Here is a 12,631-nt window from a genome sequence, read left to right as displayed (position 1 = left end):
AGAACCAAGTGTCTCACGCAGAAGAATGCTGAGGGACATATTCTTAGAGCTTTTCTCCCCAGCTTGGTGCTCAGCAGCCAAAACCCAACTTAACCACCCTACCGAGAGCCAGACAAACGGTAGCACCTGTTCCTCATGGTCGGTGGGAAACATGTAGGTGGTCCTTGAGCCCAGCTGTATTACGGACTTGATTGCTTCTTCCTCAGGCTGAATCTCTAAGACTAATTGATTATAACACAGCTCTTAATTGGGAAATAATAAAAAAAGATGCAAATAAACAAAATAGAGAATAAAAAAAGAGAAAGGTAAAACTTCTAAATAATTAAATACTACTTTGAACAACTATATAACAATGTGAAAACTAGATAAATAAGAACATTTTCCAAAAGTATTTAAAGTGCCAAAATCAGTAAAAGAATAAATAGAAAATTTGTCTAGACTCTAATAAAGGTATTTATAGAGTAAAGAAAGAGACCATCTCACTTCTCCCCCATTTCCACCCCCAATTCATCCCCCATTTATAAGCACAAGATACCAGTCACTTTTATAGATGAAATTTATCCAACTTTCAAAGAACAAATGATTCCTATTCTATAGAGTTTTCCAGAGACTAGGAAAGAGTGAAGGCTTCTCAGTTCATCTTATTAGGCTACTCTAACCTTGATTCCAGAACAGGGTAAGTGTAGTATAAAAAATGAAAGAATATGTCCATTTTACTTATGAGTATATAGATGCACAAATTCTAAGAAAAAATAATAGATACCTGAATAAAAGTGTTTATTAAAATTGCATATAATACATCATAACAAAGTAGGGTTTATCTGTAAATAAGGATGGCTTTACAATATTTTAGTACAATTCGTCCCATTAATGGACCAAAGAAAAAAATTGCATGACTATCTCAACAGAACAAAAAATCATGTAATAAAGTTCAACAAATGTATATATATTTTAAATTCCCTGCATAGTAGGAAGAGAAGTTTCTTTTTACAACTTGATAAAGATTATCTACCAAAAACCTAATCGTGAAAAGAGAAAAGTATAAAAGTATATATAAAACAACACAACACTTAATAGAGAAACTTTAAACATATTTCTTTTGAGATTGAGAAGAATAATGCCAATTTTAACAGCCTCTGTTCACCATGATATCTAAGGTTCTGACGTGTTCAATAACACAAGGAGAAATAAAGGTATATGGCCTGGAAGGAAAGAGATAACACTATTATTATTTACAGATTATATGATTATAACAAAATCAATAGACCAATGCTTAGAACTAATTAGAGAAAGATTGACCAAACCAAGGTCTCCTTATAAAAATCAGTAGTGTTCTTCTACACCACTAATAACTGAAAAGAAAAGAAAAGGAATATAATATATGTTTAATAACAGCAGCAACACTACAAGGTAGGAAAGAATTAATCCAACAAAGAACATGCAAGAGCTTCATGAAAAAATATTTACAACTTGACCAAAGTACATAAAAGGAGACTTAAATAACCGGAGATATATAGTATCCTCATGGATGGAAAAACTTTGTAAAGATCTTAATTCTCCCAAAATTAATCTAAATATTCAATAAATTTTCAATAAAATTTTATTAAAAATGTTTGAGTAGCTTTTCAAACTTATCCTTAAATATATGTAGAAAAATAAAAGTCTACAAATAGCTAGATCATTTATGAATAGGGCTAGCAAGGACAAAAGAACCTTTCATACCAAATATTAAGGTATATTGCAAAACCATAATAATAAGTAATAAAAAGGGTGGCATTCACAGAAATATACCAGTGGAATGGAATGGATTAGAAAGCTCAGAAACACACTCAAGTACTTATTAAAACTTGATATATGATAAAAGTAGCAGCACAATGAGGAGAGGATAAAATTTTTACTACATCATTTTTACAGAGAACCATAAATTGGATGGATTCATACCTTCATATATTATGCTTTATATTTTATACCATATATAAAGGTGGACTTCAGATGTATTAAAGACCTTGATTTTTAAGTTATAAGCATAATGTCAATAAAAAACTAGGATAATAACTTTATTTGTGATCAGAGAAATGCAAATTAACAGCAAGGTGACACTTTACATCCACCAGATTAGGGGAATAAATAGAAATCAGATTATAGCCAGCTTTGGTAAGGAAATGAGGAAATGAGAATCTTCGTGTACTCTTGCTGAGCTACTGGCATCTCAGAGAGCAGTCTGGCAACATCTAGTGAAGTGCCTATAAATCCTTTGTCCTAGCAATTGCACTTCTGTGGCTATAAGCCCAAAGAAACTGCTGAGAGGACATATACAAGGACGTTCATTGCAGCGTTCTGTGTGATAGAGAACAGTTAGAGGCAGTCTGAGTGACCATCACTAGGGCAATGGATAAAGAAACCAACAACAGATGCATACTCTGCACCTCTGTGCCTCACTTTGAAACAATATACAAGATGTGCATTTGGCCAGCAACATTGGTAGATGCTAAAAAACGTGGTTTAGAGTGGGGGGAAAAAAGAGAGAAATAGAATGAGATCTTAGCATAACACCGTTTGTGTGAAATAAAAAGACACACACAAAGGAGTGTATCCACAGTCCTATATCAAACATGTTCTGTGAGTACCTATTGTGAGGAGCAGAATGTGTGAGAAGAATTGGGAATGGAGGCAGAAAATAAAGTGAAACAAAACAAAAGGGGTCTGCACTCCAAAGACTATTGTGTGCAACAACCTGAGTGCTATGATGGGCTCAGCAGTCTGCACCCAAGTTCGTGAGCAACAGATGAAGGCCTCCTAAATGGCACGCACCCACACACACTTTTAGTTCCATCCATGTTCTAAAATTTATAGGTGGTAATGATGAGGGAAGGCAAAAACGAAAAACAAAACAGGATTACAGAGAGGCAGTGGGGCTATGAGAAGAATATACATGACCATGAAACTAAAAAAAAAGGGAAGAGAAAAGGAAAGAAATAATGGGAATAATTTAATTTTTATGTAGTGCTTTACACATTCAATTTTAGCGAGGCTGTTAATTGGGCAGGGTGTTTCTGGAATGTATAGAATTTAAAGCAAGCTCTTAGGGGGTTCTCTTTAGGACAGAAAAGTCACCAACTTGTTGAAGAAAGCAATAATCATGAAATAACAAATGGACCTTTTGTTAAATTTATATAATATATAGAGGTCTTGAAAAGTATATTTACATAGTGTCCAACAAAATAACAAACAAACATGAGGTTGTTTAAAAATCTAAATGTTTCCTCTTGCCTCTTGTACCTGTTTGCATAAACTTCTTAAAAGTCTGATATCTTTTTTTTACCTCTCTATATTTCTGTACAGTTTCATTCCTATGTATTTTAAACTTTTGTAAAATCTTATTTTATTACAGGTTGCTACTTTGTCGATTTAGATTATCGAAACATCAAATCACTTTCCTCAAAACCTTGAATCTGAAATCTAACTGTATGTCAGACTCACGCAAGAACCTCTTTTAAAAACAGAATTCCTGGTGGTGGCCTGCATGTTTGTAATTTTAATCAGCTCTCCCTGATGATTCCCTCACAGCAAGCCCAGCATAGCACAGAGCTCAGCATCTTGGAGGCATGGCCGGCCAAAAGTTTGCAACCATAAGATTAAAAATCTATTTTGTTACCTTCCAGTACAGGCTTTATCATGTCTCCCCAGACTAGCATAGAAAAGGGATCTACCATATGTAACAAGATCAAGTTTTCAACAATTCTACTGAAATAATAGTCCCATTCAATAATACTAAATAATATATTAGTATATATTACATTGTATAATATAGAATTATATAATATAAAATTAAAATTATCAAAAATAATCCTATTCAGAAATACTAAACACACACACCTGTACAAATTACCTTAATTTTGCCAATGGGAAGACTAAAGCAGATTTTTAAAAAATGTTTGGGATCCCAATGGGAATAACAATAGCTCCATGTGAATGTTTATTTCATTAGGTCCCCCATCCTTCTGGTTGGGGCTTTTGTAGGGCTAAGTGCTTGCAGACTAACATGGGAGATTTAATCATCAAGGAAAAACACGGAAAAGAAAGAGGAGAGGAAAACAATGAAGCTTTAATCAACCTGGAAGTCCTTTGGGGCCGTTCCGTTCCTTTGTCTCACCAAGAACAGCTTTGCTAAAAATAAGTACAGAAGTGCATTGGGATGTGGAACCTGGGCAGATGAACACAGTGCCAGCCCACCACGCAGCCCCGGGGACAGCGCACGTCTTGCACATTTCTCTTCGGCACCTGCAAGGGTGGTGGAGTTTGTCTGACAGCCGAGGTGCGACTCCGACACAGCTGAAGATTGGTGGCATAATAAGAAGACAGTGATCCAAAGAGAAAGTGTGAATTAGAAAAAGAAATCATTTTTCTCTCTCCTGTAGCTGTAAATAACCTCACCCACAACACCTTACTTCCCAAACTCTAGGCCCAAGTGCTAGGGAAGAAGAGTTTTGCCAGAGAGCTTCTCTTTGAAAGGGCGTCATCACCAAAGAGCTGTATTTGCTAAAGACATGGATTTTCAACCTCGTTCATCTGCACTTGACTCTTTCACTTCAGGCCATTTGTCTTCCCATGTCCCCCAAACAAGCAAGATTTCTGGGCTGTCCAGTAGAGGAAGGCAATGGCTGTGTGATTCCTTTCTCTAGGGTGGGGAGACACTTAGAGAAAGACATATAAGGAAGGGGAAAAACTAACAATTTTGTTGTTGCAAAATATTGGGATTGAAAATGAAAGTATACAAGGGGAACTAAATCATAGTCAAGGAAAGGAAGAAGCATAGTGGGTGGCGACAAAGACTGCTCCTGAGCAGGACCTCTCAGCAACAGAGAGTTGCCTGGCTACTTGCTACTGAAATTGTGGTCTGACATCAGCTGAGAACTTGTTACAAACACAGGATCTCAGGCCTCATCCCAGACCTAGTGAAGGAAGACGGCAATTTAACAAACCCACCTGGTGATTTGCATCTGCATGTACGTTGAGAAGCACTAAACTAGGGCATCTCCATATTTTTAGCTCCCAGTAAATTAACAGATAAATAATAACAAAACCAGGAGGGTGTCACTGTTAGTACTTCACAATTAATTCCTTTAGCACACATTCATGCACACACACACACACGCGCACACACACACACACACACACACACACACTGCCAATGACTATATAAATAATCTATTTGGAGATAACATAAAAAATCTAAAGTCTCTCTGAGCATCAGACCCCCTGGCCCCTGATAGAACCTGCAAAGACTGTAAAACCACCATCACACAACAGCTGTTTGGAACTCGGCAACTCCCTGTGTGTCAGGATCATGTCCTCACTCCGAATGTAAAAAACTTTCCTTTAGTATGATGACACCACGTGGCAGCAGGACCATCTGTGTCCCTGCCCCAGAGAGAATTTTTTGGTGAACCAAGTTATGTTTATGGCCAGCTGAATCTCAAGCTCAGCCTGCTCAGTGTCAGAGAACCCCATACGCAGTGTGTGTAAGCAAGAGGAAAATGACCTCAAGGGGCAGGCGACTGCAGCACCACATAAATAGATTGGCAGACGTGTCAGCCATGCATATTAGTCCAGAGTGCAGTCCTTCGGGGACTAAAGTCCAAAGACAAAGACATTTGTGGGTTGCCGGTCAATCTGGAGCATTGCTTCTAATTTTTCTGGATGTGTTTTTGACAGGAGCTTAAGGGCAGTTCAATAAATTAAAATGCATTTACATGGCAATGAAGAATTAGCTTGACACACAGAGTTATTTAATTACCAAGGTGCTTTGCGTGCTGCTAAAGTTAAGACCATGTCAGCCTTTCTGGGACAAATCTTTATTTTCAGGGCCATGTGGCTCAGCCAGGAATGATCCCCTGGGTTGGAGCTTGTCATTTATATAAGAGGAGTCTCCTCACTGACCCCCATTTCCATAGACAGCTCTAAACAGATCGGTAATCTCAATGTCAGACATCACGATGAAGTCAGCGCTGCTAAGGCCAAATGTCCCCCTTCAGGGATGTGGCCTCCCTCTCTGAGGAATTGTAAATGAAGTCATACCCCATTTGCAGTCTTCAAAGCGTGTCAGGGTTGCTGTCTGTTGGAGTGACATTCAGAGAATTTCTTGAGGCATCAAGAGGTAGGCATATGATGAAAGTCTGTTTCCATGCTGGCAACATCAAAGCACAATTGGTAAATGGTGACCTTATATTATTAGGTACAGGGACAAATTCCCCCAAGCTATGCACTGTACTGATCATATAGGAAAGGGGGCACCACTGAGGTACAGGCCCCAAGGAGGTCACCCTGAGAAAGACGTACACGGAAGCTCAGAGTCAATCCCTCAGCACTAAGTTGGACAGAAAGAAAAAGGGATAAAAGCATGTGTGCCTCAGCTTTCCTAGAATTTCTGTCTACTTCCAAGTTCAAAGGTTTATCATTGATTTTGATCAGGAATAGGTGACAGATGTATTAGCGGTTTAGATCCTCCGTTTAGCTAACCCAGGTCAAGGAACCTAGTTATCTTGAATAAAAGTAAGATAGAAAAGCCAAACATCACCTATATTCCTTTTTCAGATATAAATCAAAATATGTTAAAGATTTAGCTTGACATTATTATAGACAGTGAGAATGAACAGACTTGAGTCATCCATGATGAGACCTGACAAGACCACATGGTTGAATACAAAGTGCTCTGTACTAAGAGCTGGCAATTCCGGGTCCCACATCTGACTGAACCCCTTATGACCCAGTTATGGCCCTCAAAGAAGTCACTTTACCTCCCCTGGTTTCATTTTCGTCCTCGCCATGAGGGACTGAATCACTAAGGAACTCTCTCATCCATTCCAATCGTAGGATTCTATTTCATTTATCCTATGTATGCAAACTGTAACCCCCTTTTCATCCATTCCTTCTGAAAAGTGACAGTCTTTTCTGTTGGTTTAACATTTTCAGCCACTGCAGTATCCCAAATTCGTTTCTCTAGGTCCAGACATCTTGACTCTGGTGGTGGGATCTGACATCAGTCGCTGTCCCAATACGCCTTGGCCCACCTGCCGCGGCTACTTACATAAAAGGACTCACTCCGGTTTTGTGAAGGGTTGGAGGAAGAGGTGGTTTGTGCTGAAGCATGATGGCTGCCTCCACTATTACAGACATAAGAAGGTAAATTTGCGGGGAGAGGTAAGGTTGGAGTGGGTAGGAACAAGAAACCCTGGGAAGTGCAGTCAGTCCATTACCAAAGTAGTGTCTTGTAAGGTACCACGTTGTAGGATTCTGGAAACAGTGTTCTCTCCTGTGGCTTTTAGAGTTTTCCTTCCTCAGAGGTACAGAGAATTGTAATTTATTTTCTCTGCTGCTGCATAAATCAAGGCTGGCATAAATTTCTATCTCGTTTATTCCTATTTTCACATCCTCTGTGAAAATTTCCTTATCAAAGCCCAGAAAATAAGAACAAAACTGCATACCTAGTACCCTAGAGAAATCAAAGTGGACTAAGGCAAAGTGCAGTAACATCTCGCTGGACCACAGAGCCTGCACACTGTTCCCTAGGTTACAGGGATTGACGTTAGCAAGGCTTCTGAAGCCTCCGAGAAGCTGCCTGGAATACCTTGTTTGATTTCCCAGATTTCAATAGACCTGCGATTTCTGACTGTAAGTGGAGGTTGGATTCTTTGGGGGGAATGTTCTCCAAATAGGCAGATGCAGTCCTTCTCCCAGACTTTTCTCATTCTGCAGGTGTGGGATGGGGCCTGTGCCCGGGGATCTGGGGAAGGCACTTCACGTGAACTACCAATCTGCAGGCCATGTCCTGTCAGCGCAAGTGTTTTCTTAGCCCCTATGCAATATGGTGTTTAATTTGTTTATTTTTTACTTATTTTTGAGAGAGAGAGAGAGAGAGAGAGAGAGAATGAGTGGGGGAGGGGCAGAGAGAGAGGGAGACACAGAATTCAAAGCAGGCTTCAAGCTCTGAGCTGTAGCACAGAGCCCAATGCGGGGCTCAATCCCACAAACCACAAGATCATGACCTGAGGTGAAGTCGGACACTTAACTGACTGAGCCACCAAGGCGCCTCTAATTTGTTTAATCAGATGCAAACATCATAAAATTCAGAGATTTCTCACAGAAATCCTGATTTCCAACTTCTCTTGAAAAATTCCCTAGTGCACTTGTACCCCAATGTTTATAGCAGCACTTTCAACAACAGCCAAAGTATGGAAAGAGCCTAAATGTCCATCAACTGATGAATGGATAAAGAAATTGTGGTTTATATACACAATGGAGTACTACGTGGCAATGAGAAAGAATGAAATATGGCCCTTTGTAGCAATGTGGATGGAACTGGAGAGTGTTATGCTAAGTGAAATAAGCCATACAGAGAAAGACAGACACACATGTTTTCACTCTTATGTGGATCCTGAGAAACTTAACAGGAACCCATGGGGGAGGGGAAGGAAAAAAAAAAAGAGAGGTTAGAGTGGAAGAGAGCCAAAGCATAAGAGACTCTTAAAAACTGAGAACAAACTGAGGGTTGATGGGGGGTGGGAGGGATGGGAGGGTGGGTGATGGGTATTGAGGAGGGCACCTTTTGGGATGAGCACTGGGTGTCGTATGGAAACCAGTTTGACAATAAATTTCATAAAAGAAAAAAATTCCCTAGCAACAGTTGGTGGGAGCTGACTAGCAGCTGCCTCTTCTAGGAGCACATGGGCTGTCCAGTTCAAAGACGAGCTCACTGTGTCCTACTGACTTCTACCCTGTTGGCTTCATTCAGAACCACATGTGTGAGCTACCTCTAATAAGTGTGAAAAACAGGAGTTTGGGTTGTTTCCCTTGTATGTGACACAATCTTACTTTCTGAAACAAGGAAAGAAATATATATCAATTAAGAAATCAATACCCTTTGTAAAATGAGGAATGATTTTGCACATTGAATCATCGTGAAGAATCCCTTTTCCTAGCTTGTGAGTCACTTATTCATGACATACACAAAGAGGTGTCTGACTTTTGCAGGAATGTGAGCCATTGCCACTTTGAAAAAACTTTGTCTCCCTCCAGTGCAGGAAAATAGGATTCTCTGTAATCAAGATGAGAAATGATGAGCCAGCCTTGTTCTCTATATATTCTGATTATTAAAGTGAAATAGGCCAGAGGTTTCCAATGTGGGTATGCTTCAGAAGGCCCTGCAGAGTTTTCCAAAGTACATGCCAAAACCATCTCCTTCCTCCAAACCTCTTGAATGGGATCCTGATAACCGTATGTTCTTTTCTAAGCTCTTTCAAGGTAATTCTCATAGAACTGATTTGTAACCTGGGTGAGTCCCAAGGCAAAGTGCATTCCCATCTACAGTCAGAAGACAAAAACAAAAACAATAATGCAAGTTTACCAGTTTTTCTTTAATGGGATAGAGAGTTCTTTATCTTGAGATTGTATCCTTTCTACGCTTTGCTGATAATTTTTGTTTCCTTGTCACTATGTGACATAGTGACAAGACAACCTTAACTTTTCTTTAATGGTCTTCCTTAGCAAAACAAATACATAAAGCAACCTATGTCAAGTACCCTGGTCCCTGAACATTCTCATTATACAGCACTGAGCCCAACCATTCTTAACCACCTGATCCAATATTTTCCTTTGACCAGCATGCATAATGGCATTTATAGTAAAAAAATTTTTAGGTTCCCCATTCTTGAAATTCAGAATGGTTCATGGGATCCAGTGTTTTAGGGCTGGATTTGCCAGGTGGCAATCTCGGGACTGCTGCTGCCTGCAGATGTTATGTTTGGCTTGCACGATGTTTTTATAAATTTTTTAATTAAATGCATTCAGGTGAAGCATGTGCTGTCCAATTTGCCATAATCCCTAGTACTCCTCATTTCCTTACACTGAGTCCAGTCATTTAAATTACCCAGTAGGCCCTCTAAGATTTTGAGTGTATGAATCCTGGGGTAGAATTTATGTGGAAAAATTAAAAGTGTAGTGGCATTGTGGTTAAAATTAAAATAGTTTTTTTTTAAACTGTTTCTAGTCCTCTTTGGGAAAGAAATGTGGATCTTATAGTCAGTTTGGATACAGAACATCATTGGCACAATAGGTTTTAATGTGGAGATAGAATATAAAAATAAGGCTTTATTATTTTTTTTTTTTTTGATGAAGGACCAAAATCAGATCTCCTATGGAGCTACAAATTCCAGAATACATTATGTATGATCTTTAGAATAGACAGCAAGGACTGAGAAGAACTAAGGGGGCATAATAAGAACATGCCAGGATAAATTAGCAGAAAATGAACTCAGCCATACAGTATTCACTCAAGCAATAAATATTTATCAACTGCTTTTATGAGCCAGGCATTATGCTAAACTGTGGAAACATATATGAAAAAGAGCTGGTACCTGCCCTATTTGTGCTAATGGTTACATAGAGGAGACTGATATTAAGGAATACATTCATGGGGCACTTGGGTGACTCAGTCAATTAAGCATCTGACTTCAACTCAGGTCATGATCTGGCGGTTTGTGGGTTCGAGCCCTGCGTCAGGCTGTGTACTGACAGCTCAGAGCCTGGAGCCTGCTCCAGATTCTGGGTCTGCTTCTTTCTCTGCCCCTCCTCTGCTCACACTCTGTCTCTCTCTGCCTCTCAAAAATGAATAAACATTAAAAATTTTTTAAAAAAATAATACATTCACAAAAAAAATTGCAATTCTGAATAGTGCTATAAGTAAAATTACAAGGTGAGAGAAGAGAAAGTAGCAGTCTGGATCCAACCAAGAGATATAATCACACAGTGATTTAAATAAGTGAAGTTTAATACAAAGTTACTAAACTATGATAAAATAATAACTATAGGCTATAAGAAAACTATATGGTATGGGGTGGGGGAGGGGGTCCCCAAGCAAGGACAAACTTAGAAGTAGTTAGAAGTAGGACCCCTCTCCAAGGCTGGGGATTCAGATCTCCTTGGGAAATGTAGTTGAATCCATGGAATCGCAGGGAAGCTCACTGATTTGCTGGGCCATCCAGGGGCCTGCAGATTAAGTGTGCAGTCACAGGGCAAACAGGAAGCAACACTTTGGATCACAGATGGGGCAGATGTACAGAAACAGGTAGCCTGTGCATGGCTAGGTAACAAGAGTGGGGATGCCAGTGTGGCAGGAGGCCTGGAGCACAAGGTGTCCTTGTAGGAAAGACTATTTCTAGAGGGTGGTGGTATGGGGAAAACTGCAGGAGACAAATGTAGGGAAGAGGAGAAGTGAGCACATGGAATCAGGGTGCCAGCATGGCCAGGAGACCTGCAGCATAAGATGTCCATATGGAGAGGGTCACAGGAAGGTGACCACTAGGCCACACTGGAGCTGCAAGGACAGCATGTTGGGACAGAACACCCCCAGGTGTCCACATACCCACACTGCAGGACCCATCCTGAGCCACTGGCAAAGGCAGGAGCGCCCATGCTTCCTCCAGCAATGTGCCTCCAGCGCCCTCTACTGAAAAAGCTTAACACCACACTTACTGTAAGAGAACTGTAGAAAGGCATTCCATCCATTATTGCGGAGCCTGTACTGAGAAGTAAATTCGGAGCTGAGAATCAGTAAGTTCACAACTGGCACGAAAGTAAAATGGAGGGTCTAGGATAAATTAAGAAAAGGGGGAATAGGTAATAAATTCCTTCTTGAGGATATAACATTTTAGCTGAGGCCTGAAGGTTGAATACAAGTTAGCCAGACAGGAAGTTGGAATGAGCATTCTCCAGGCAGAAGAAACAACACGTGGGAAGTCCCTGAGCTGTAAAAAAGCTTGCCAAGTTTAGATATCTCCAAGAAAGCCCAGTGTGGTTAAAACAGAGTGCACAGAGGAGGGTGGGGAAGGTGGGGGGTCAGGTTAAAGAGTTAGGTAGGAGGTTGGTGATATGAGAGGTCTGAGTCAATGACAGGGATCTTTGGATGTTCTCCTAACTACAATGGAAAGCCACCAATATATGTTAGGCAAAGGAATTCTCTAAAGTTTATTCCGACTGTTACATGGAGAATAAATTGGAAGAGGATAAGAGTGGAATGAAAATACCAGTTAGTTAGCTAGTCCCATAGTCTAAGCAAGAAGAGATAGTGGCCTTGACCAGGGTGGGAATAATAAAACTAAGTGGACAGATCTCCACACATATTTAAAAGCTAAAATCAACAGGATTTGGCAATGAATTAAATGTGTCAGGGAAAGGGGATATAAGGGACAATCAAGGATGACTTCAAAGTTTTGGCAAAAGTAACTGGCTGGATAAGGAACCATTTACTGAAGAGGGAATAGGTTACAAGAGTACAGGTCAAAATGAGATTAGTAGTTCAACTTGAACTACTATGGTATATATAAAGAGAGAATTTATAACATTGTATACACTGCATATGTTATAGTATAGCATATATATAGTACTTAAAGCCACATAAATTGATGAGATTGCCAAAGGAGACAATATAAAGTGAGATGAAAAGAGAGCCCTCAGCTTAAATCCCAAGGGTGGACAGAGTAGCAGAAAATAGGAATACAGCATCTGGGTGGCTCAGTCAGTTAAGCATCCAACTCTTGGTTTCAGCTCAGGTCATCATCCCACAGTTCGTGGAACG

The sequence above is a fragment of the Panthera tigris genome, chromosome A1 (genome assembly GCF_018350195.1).
Source record: "Panthera tigris isolate Pti1 chromosome A1, P.tigris_Pti1_mat1.1, whole genome shotgun sequence".
NCBI classification, from domain to species: Eukaryota; Metazoa; Chordata; class Mammalia; order Carnivora; family Felidae; genus Panthera; species Panthera tigris.
This window is presented reverse-complemented; position numbering follows the sequence as displayed.